The sequence below is a fragment of the Galeopterus variegatus genome, unplaced genomic scaffold, assembly GCF_000696425.1.
Source record: "Galeopterus variegatus unplaced genomic scaffold, G_variegatus-3.0.2 Scaffold2746, whole genome shotgun sequence".
NCBI classification, from domain to species: Eukaryota; Metazoa; Chordata; class Mammalia; order Dermoptera; family Cynocephalidae; genus Galeopterus; species Galeopterus variegatus.
The window spans coordinates 65,674-75,574 of record NW_007728857.1 but is presented as its reverse complement, the minus strand read 5'-3'; positions in this window follow the sequence as shown (position 1 = coordinate 75,574).

Below are 9,901 nucleotides of genomic sequence, written 5' to 3'. Positions count from 1 at the left end.
AGGTTCAAGATTCACAAGAGTCTCTATCAATTTCCACTTTCCAGGAGAGGAGGAGGAAGGGCCTGTTTTCTTGACCCATTGACAATTCAAAGTTGTCAGTTAATTCAACATAATATTGCACAGTCTATCTAACATAAAATTTGACATATGGAATGTAAAGTTTGTCCATAGTATGTTATCCATATTAATCAGATAATTAACATTAAGATTTGTCATGGGAGAGGAGATTGTTCTAGAGCAACATGGCAACTCAGTTTCTGTCCAGAACTGAAGACATTTCTATAAGGCACTAGGCAGCAAGGTGACAAGGTCCTTGCTGTCTGGGAACTGTGTCAGCAAGAGCTGGCTGCCCATCTACTTGTCTCCCACCTCTACCTATTCTTGAGATCTGAACTCTGAGCAAAACTGGGACCCTGAGAACTTTGTAAAGGAGGAATTTATATTTTTACTTTGCTGATAAGTAGTTATCCCTGGACCTTCAAAGTGCCATGGCACAGAAAGGCTCCTATAGACAGCTCTGTACCACACATAACTGGCTTAATCAGTGTAATATGTTATTTTACTGGCTTATAAAAAGAACCTGAAATAAACTAAGGGTTTTTTACTCAGGCCAGCAGCTTGGAAAAACCCTCCTGATCCCATGAACATGTTTACTCATTAATTCTCTACCGTCTCCCCTCGGGTACCGGTCTCCGGCACGTTTCTAAGTGACACTAAATTTATGAGATTCTCCAGAACAACTGGTCTTCATACATGGTACTGGTCAATCAGATTCACTCCAGTTTTTAATCATTGAGTGAGGATCTTGTAACCACACTGACAGGAGCCTACCATGTTGTGGGATTCAACCCATCAGTACTGCCTGAACATGAGAAAATGGGGATGGGTGTTCTCCATCTCCAGGAAGCAAAGGTGATGTGGAGAAGTTCGGGCACACACATTTGCATGCATTGTGAAAGAGCCCAAGAGCTTGCAGAGTTTTATATGCCTGAGAAACTTTTGGGGAGATGGTCAACAATGCTGATCACTTAATCTTTGTAACGCAGAGGAATGTTGTTTGTGCAAGGCCGCAGATGCACAGACTCCCCTTCTTAGAAGCTTAGACTCTGTGGCCAAACCTGCTGCTGTCAACCCTGGGCTTATTTCCTTCTTCCACCAACTTCCAGTCACTCAACTATCACCACCCTTGCCTCTCATCAAAGAACTTAAGTAAAAATTGACATTATCCATTTAGAAATAATATAAAATCAACATAAATAAAACAGAAAACCGGCTCTCACCAATGACATATGCACATGAATATTTATTAATTTTCCCTAATAGCATCTCCTATCTGATTAATAAGGGTGGCAAGGTAGGTGAATGTACAAAGTACAGTCTCCCTGAGATTATACAGATTAAGCCAACCGTGCTTCATTGGTGCCGGTTAGGAAAGGGAGACTTGCCGAAGGAGCTTCCTCCCCATTGTGTGTTCCAAGAAGCCTCGGGAGAGTTAGATGTGAGCAGTGCAGATCCTCTCGCTTTCCTCCAGGGAGGGTGGGAAATTCACATCATGCAGTCGAGGGAAGAAAGCAGGTGGGCCCAGGGGGGAAAGTTCCCGGAGCAAGAGAACTTGCAGAGAAATATGTGGAGATATTAGACCCAGAAGATAACTTCCATTGCACTCAAATTGAGGGGGATAAGTTCACTTTGAAATAATCATATCCATTTCAGAACTGTTTTGAGATCCGGAGTTCAGGCAATCTTCACCTCAGTATCATCACAGGGAGATTCCAATAACAAGTGACGATCTGCTCAGGTGCTGTCCCCACAATTACGTGTTTGACATCAGATCTGCAGTGACAATCATGAAAAAAGATTTAATGGAGGATCCCTAGTGGAGCTTGTTACCACCAGGGACTCTCCTCTGTGACATCCCTACACATATTCTTGAGGCTGAGCCCCTATGCTTGTTGTCGCTGGGCACCCCCTGGTGGACTCAGCATCAGCTGGTGGTTCTGGGTGCCTCTGGTGAAACTCAGTGTCCCCTGGTAGAACCCAGCGCCACCTGGTGGGTCCAGTGCGCCCCCTGGAGGCCCCGCGTGCCCCTGCACGGAGGTCTGGGTCTGGACCCCAGTGGATTTAGATCCAAGTGCCTTGGGCACCCGCGTCCTTGGCCTTGCATTACCCAGCTACAAGTGCACATGGATCACTTTAAATACGAGAATAGAACAAAAATTTACAGGAGCAGTATTAATTGTAAAAATAAGTAAATACAGCTGTTAAAAATGCCACAAACAAGTGAAAAATGCCACAAACAAGAACCAAAAGCCAATTAAATAGTCTCTAAGACTATAAAAGTGTTAATGAACTGGAAGGTAAATCAGAAATAAAGAACAGAAGAAAACTTAGGTTTGGGAGGATTAGAGTTAGAAGAGAACAGAAGAGTTGATGGGGACACAGGAAGTCTACCAGTTATTTAACTGAAATCTCATGAGTTTAGAATGAAAGAAGTGGTGGAGAAGGAATATTTGCGAAGATAAAGTTTAATTTATTAGAATTAAATAAAAATATAATAACAGTTTCAAAAATAGCACTTAGTAGTAGAAAACAATTTTTAAAATAAGCACACACATGGAATTCACACATACGCACAGACTATAAACATAAAACATAATATTACATTAATTTGAGACAAAGGAAGATTGAAATCTTAATTCTCTCATGAATGATAAAAGATAGAATCAAGGTGTGGATATCCTACAGCCTGAGGGACTGAAGTGTCAGACTCGAATTCTGCATCCTGCGAAAATATCAGAGAAAATGTTTAATCAGGACAAAAATTACCTGAACATATATTAAGGAAAAAAAGAGGGAACAGATTAAGCAGAGTAAGCCAGATATATTAACAGAAAATCCATAGGAAAAGAGAGCAAAACATATTCTTGAATAAAATAATAATGCTTCAGTGAAAAGTGAGACATGAAGAAGAATCTATTACTAGCAAAGAAAAATGATAAACGTGTTTGAGACAATAAATGATCTTTGAATGAATGAAGCAATAATTACCATTTTATTATTAAAATGCTTTTGAGTCACTGAGCAAATATATAAGTATGCAAAAAATATGATGACATAGAAGCCTGAAGAGAGGTGAATTATAGAAAGAATTCTACGTCCTTATTTCTGAAGAAAGAAAGACCAAGCCCTGAGCATTCACTGTCTTGGACTTGAAAAAATAAAAATAGCTAAATGGAAGAAAATAAACTAAAAAATAGATCAAACTGTTTTGAAGCAGAAAACAAATTAGCAATGTAAAGATTAGCACAGTAAAGAGCCAGTTGCTTAAATATTAACAAACTTTAAGAATTATGTAATTCTGACATTAAAAAAGGAGAAGGCAAAAATAATTAAAATGAACCATAATAATGAGAGTTATAGAAACAGCACAGTAGTGCAGAGTCTTCCCATAACATGCAGGTGTCCAGGCTAGAGGGTAATTTTGTTTACATTACCTGACGCTGGAACTGGCCGTGTGAGCGGTATTCACCGCCTGTAGCATGTGGTTAGTGTTGTGGAAGCAAATACCTGACCGTGTCTCCCCCTCACTCGGGTTCTTCTCAGCAGCCTGTGAATTACTGTTGATACAAACTTCAGATATCACATGATCACCTGAAACTTACAAAATTTTACACATTCTGAGGAACCTTTATTATGTTTTCACTTATTACAAGGATGTAAGTATCTTTGTTTGACTTGAAATTTACATATATCTTGTGGTGAGTTCATTAAGGTACTTACCAGCCGGATTGAACATTCTACCATGGGAATTGTTATAAAGAAAAAGAAGGATAAAACTATTTTTAAACCCTTGTTCTAAGAATGATATTGAATTCAAGTTAATAAACACACTCAGCTAAACTTTGTTCAACTTGTCCAGTTAAATATTCAGCTCATATTTTCTATTTGTTAATTTCCCCCTAAACATATGTCCAGCTTTGGATTCCTTTCCCAGTCCTGCTTCAGACTGCTTCACGATTCTGACAATCAGATATTTTACTACATGTATGGGCTCTGATCGCTGGGGTCATCAGAGAATCGGGGGTGACCAGCATACCCAGGCCTTTCCCTGAAGACTTTCTTACCCCAGCTACCCATGGGCTTGTCCAGGACAGTTATCTGCAGCTGGCGGGTGTCTAGATGTCTTCTGACATAAGGTGTATGGGTTGTTAGATGTGTCCTGGGGTCAGCAGCCACTGTGCACCAACATGGTGCAGGTTTGTCCTGCAGTAGTGCCTGTGTGACCTGGAATCACGTATGTGCATGGCAATTGGTATCAGCATTGCAACTGAGGCAGCTTCAGGTCACTCCGCACCAGGCACAGGGTGGAGAGCTTGGAGGAAGTGGGGAGGACTAGGACCTCCTGAAGCTCATGGACCAGCCACAGATTTAGTGAGAACCTCAACAATAGAAAACATAGGGTAATATTTGTGTAGATTGCTGTGGAATATTCTTGGCAATATAATATAGTAAGCAGGAATCAGGGCTCCATCCAGCTGGTTCTCTTTTTCGACATGAATCTTCCTTGTGGGAGCTGAGAGATATGTCTTAGGACACAGCCCCTGAGCTGCTATCAGAGACCCCACCCAGGGCATGGGCCAGCAGGTCTGTGAAGTTTCCATATTGTGCTTATTTTTCTGCTTGCTTCACACAACGATCTGGGACCTGTATCCATCACTCAAGCTGACCACTTCTGCATCCTGGAGAGTAGGGGATGGTTACAGAGGAGGGAAAATCATGAAAAATGGCCACACTAGTGGATGAAGGAGAGCTTAAGCTTTTACAGAGGGCAGAAATGTTCGTGAGGCAGAAGTCTGGGGAGAGAGGGGCTGGTCACAGCCTTGCAGGAACAGTGTGTGTCTGAGGATAGAGAGCATGAGCTCAGGACACAGGAGGAATTGACTCTACACATTTTTCTCTGTGTGGGAAATTCTTCCTAATCACAGATAAAATGAGACTCCTCAAGTTGTCCCATTGTCAAAAAAAAAGAAACTGGACAAATAGAGAAGACCAAAATAACAAAAACCAGAAATGAAAAAGGAGACATTACAACTGATATCACAGAAATACAAAGAATCATAAGAGATTATTACAAACAACAATATGCCAACAAATATGAAAACACGGAGGAAACGTATAAATTTCTGGACACGTGCAAAATACCAACACTGAACCCAGAAGAAATAGAAAACCAATAACAAGCAAAAAGATGGAAGCAGCAATCAGCAGTCTCCTAATAAAGAAAATCCCGGGACTGTATGGCTTTGCTGCTGAGTTCTACCAAACCTTCAAAGAGGAATTAATAACAATTCTCTTTTTTTTGGAAACTATTCCAAAAAACTGAAACAGAGGCCATTCTCCCAAACTCATTCTATGAATCCAGCATCAGCTTCATACCAAAACCGGACAAAGATACAAGAAAAAAGAAAGTTAGGGGCCAATATCTCTTATGAACATAGACACAAAAATTCTCAACAAAGTGCTAGCAATCAGAATACAGCAATGCATCAAACAACTATATAACATGATTAAGTGGGATTTATCTCAGGATGTAAAGATGGTTCAACATACACAAGTCAATAAATATTATACACAACATCAACAAAATCAAGCACAAAACCACAAGATATTCTCAACAGATGCAGAAAAAGCAATTGACATAATATATACATACATACAGTGATAGGACATTTGTAGAAACATACAGTGATATATATATGTGCCTCCATGCTGGCCATTTTGAGCTCCATGATTTGTGGGAATTAATCATGTTTCACTGCTTCCAAAAAGTATGAGGGTTTCTTTTCTCATAATGTTGTGAAACAAAGGTTCTTCAATAATCAAATGCTGTGGGTTACACTGGGCTCCATTGCTGAAATTTTCAATTGCCAACAACAGAAAGCATGACTACGAGGCAGAAATATTAGCTTATTGAATGTGTACAGTGCTCTCAGATTCGAAGATGCCTTGAGCAGGCTTATGCAAGGGCCAAATTGGTATTCATCCCCTAGGAAACTGTCCCACCTGCCACCCACCTCCACCTGATGGCACCTGTGTCCTGGCTACCTTGCCAGGATCAGCACTCCCTACCACTGCCACAGACATCAGTGCTGAGTGAGTGGTCCGTGACACCCACTGTCACTGCAAGGGTGACTCAAGGCCACACCAGAGCCTTATGCAGCCCACTGACCACTTGGCGTAGACAAGAGAGTCACTAGTGGAGCCTAGGGAAGGAGGTGAGTGAGCACAGAGCCATGACCCAGTGGCTCAACCCACTGAAGGAACTGCACTGCCATATGTGATAGCACCCCTGGGGTTTTCAGGTACATACACAGCCCATGGGACTGCCTTCACCTGGGGAGAGACTCATGTGGGACCCCACGAGAGTACAGAAACCCAGGATACCCACATAGAATGGGGAAGACTATTCCCAATCGTAACCAACCCATCCCCCACTGGGAGAAGCAAGGTCCCAGAAAGATCCTCTGCCTGTTGGAAAGAGGAAATAGGAAACTTTCCCAGGGTAACCCACTCACACCAAGGAGCACAGCATACCACGGGGCACCCATTGTGGTTATGGGGAGCCAGCCAGGGTGCACACAGGCCTTCCCATGGTCACCCAACACAGTGAAAGTGTGACAGATCACTAAGATGCTTTCCCCAAGAAGTCAAGAGCTTTCCCACATCCTGGATGACCCAACCTCAGCAAGGAATCACTAAATATCCCAGGGACTAGGCCATGGAGGCAATAACCTGCATTTCAACACTGAATTCAGCCCAAGTACCCACACTGAGACTACACTACTACATCTACCTGGACCCAATACTAAGTCACCTCACTCAGTGGCCATAAAACACGTCTGCAGAGGAAACCCCTGTCCTCAAAGCCCACTCCAGAGTACTGGAAAAGCAACTGCTCTACCAGATGTCTGACACCAAGGCAGAGGTAGTGACACCACAGACAGAATACGATCATTGACAAGGACCAGACACATAGGGCCAAGGCCATGTTACCCTCTCCAGCGACAACTCCTCCAGCACCACCCACCTGCAGTGAAGCAGCCTGAAGGCCTCGGACACAGCCGTGTTTGACTGCGCCAGGAACAGCGACAGAAGCCACAGCCCGAGAGCCTCCGAAAGCCTCCTCCAGCGCAGCCGCAGAGTCGAGCTCCCCGACACCCTCCCGGGGACACCTCAGATCCGCCCGCAGAGGACACTGTCAGTGTCCCAAGGGGAGGACAGAGCAGCACAGCATCCCAGGACTCGCTCGTCTAAATGTGGCTCCTCTGCAGGGACCCCGTGGAGCTTGTCCTGTGATCAGCATCCACAGGCTGCAGGTCCGTGCACATTAATACAGCAATGCTTCAGTCGGGGGCGTCCACGGGGCCATCGTCGTCTCCCGACCGCCCTTTCTCTCTCCTTCCTTCCTCCTCCTGCTCCTTTATTTTCTTATTTCACAATCCGTAGCTCCCTTTCTTGTTGTGTCATCGATGTGTATACAAACGGGTTACTTTCCATCAAGATGTGTGTTTGAAATATAATAATGGCCTGGTGTCTGGGCTTCTGTTGGGACAGTCGCTTCCAATTCGCTGCAGTAGCTTTTGAAGGGAGAGACTCTCTCCTGTAGCTGTGTTCTCCAGCATCAGTCCTTAGGTTTGGTTCAGGGTGAGCACATTAGTGTGTCTTTGTGAGATTTCTCTGACTGTATTCAATGTTGGAGTTGGCTGTGGGTGCTTCTGTGACCAATGTACTGGGCAGCTCGGCAGCTCCTTGCTGGCATAGGCAACCCTGGCCTGTGTCACTGGTGTCGTGGACAAGATCTTGAGCTCTTGAGAGAAGCCCTGGGGCACTCTGAGCCTCCTCAGCTAGACTGCATGGCCCTGAATGGACTTGCCTGAGTTCTGGCTACAATTCCATACCCTTGATAGAGGTGCTAGGGTGCTCTGCAACTCCTCAGTTTAAATGGGCATCACTGAGCATGATAGCTGGAGCTACAGCCGGGATTATGGACCTTGAGGGGGATAATGAGGTTCTCAGCAGCTTCTAACCTTACCTTGGCAACTCTATGTGGGGTGACTGGAATTTGAGCTGAGCTCTGCATGCCCAGCAGAGGTGCTGGGTGCTTTGCAGATCCCCAGCTGGAGATAGGGATGCTAGGTGGGGTCACTGAGACTGCCACCAGGATCTTGAACTCCCAAGAGATATGTGAGATGCTGTGCAGCTTCTCAGGTAAAGTTGACAACACTGGGCAAATTTTCTGTGCCCCCAAGAGAAATGTGGGGGTTCTCCATAGCTACTCAGTTAAAGCTGGCCAATCTGGGCAAGGCCCCTAGGGTCATGAGCACGATATGGTCCCCTCAAGAGAGATGCTGAAATGCTCTGCTGCTTCTCAGCTACAATGGGCCAATCTGGGGAAGGTCACTGGGGTCGTGAGCAACACATTGCACACTCTAGAGAGATGCTAGGGTAATCTTAAGTTTCTCAGCTGGAGCAGGTCACTCTGCATAAGTTTGCTGGAGTCATGGCCAGGACCCTGCAACCCCAGGAAAGATGCTGGGTTGCTATGCAGCTCTTCAGCTGATGTGGGCCACTCTCGATAAAGTTGTGTGGGTTGTGGATGAGACTCTGAACCCAAAGAGAGACTCAAGGTGTGATATGCATCTCCACCGCTGGAGTGGGCCACTCTAGATGAGGCCATTGTCTTCATGGGCAGGCCCCTGCACTCCCAAGAGAAGTGCTGGTTTGCTCTCCACCTCCTCAGTGTAATGGGCCACACTACACAAGGTTGTTGGAGTGTGGATAGGCACTTGTGCCCCCAAGACAAATGCTGGGTTTCTCTGCAGCTCCCCAGGTAGGGCAGGTGGCCCTGGGCAGGCTTCCTAGAGGCACCAGTGGGACTCTGTGTCCCTGAAGGAGGCATGCAAGCACTCCACATTCTTCGAGATGGAGCAGGTAGCTGCGGGGTTATTGCTAGAACCATAGCAGGACTCTGTGTCCCTGGGAGAGATGCACAGGTGCTGCACTGAGGACAGTGGGGCCACCGGCAGTGGTAGAAGGCCCAAATTGGCTGGTTCTCTGGCTGAGGAAAGTGCACACACTGGCTCCCTCTGTCTCGGGGGCGGCCTTTGCCCTGCGCTGGACCATCTGTTCCCAGGAGTGCAGGGGGCTGCGTGGGCTTGAGTGCCAGAGTCACAGGATAATGAGGGCACCTTCAGGCTGTGAAAATGCTGGGGCTGTTAAGCCCCAGAGCAAAATGCACTCAGGGGTTGGCTCTGATCCCAAAATGATGACATCCAGTGGCAGCCCAGGGCCATGGGAATTTGGATTGCTCAGAGAGAGTTCTCTCTCTAGATTGATGTGTTGTGCAGGCTGCCAACATCTCCGCATTCTGAGTTCATGGCCTGCAATGGGTCATGCAGCGTCCTTGAAACTTGAGTTGCTGGTGTCCATGGTACAGCACAAGCAGAGACCTTGCAGGACTGCTCTTGTCTGTCTTTTCCCCACAGTAAAACGTCTCTCATGGCTCCAAGCTTATCTTGGTCAGGCCTTGTACTTATTTAATTATTCTTTTTTCTACTTATTTTGGACCTAATTTGTTATTTTCTTCTAGTTTCATAATGTGAAAGTTTAGATAATTGATTTTTAAATTTTTTCTAATATATGAATTCATTGTTGTAGTTTTTGTAAGCACTGCTTTCGCCAAATTTACAAAATTTGATCAGCTGTGTTTTTGTCTTCACTAAGAATAAACTATTTTTTATAGGTTATTTTTTGAGAATCCTTCCTTGACCCATGAGTTACTTAGAAGAGTTTTAATTTTTAAGCATTCTGGCTTTTCAAGCTCTCTTTCTGTTATTGATAT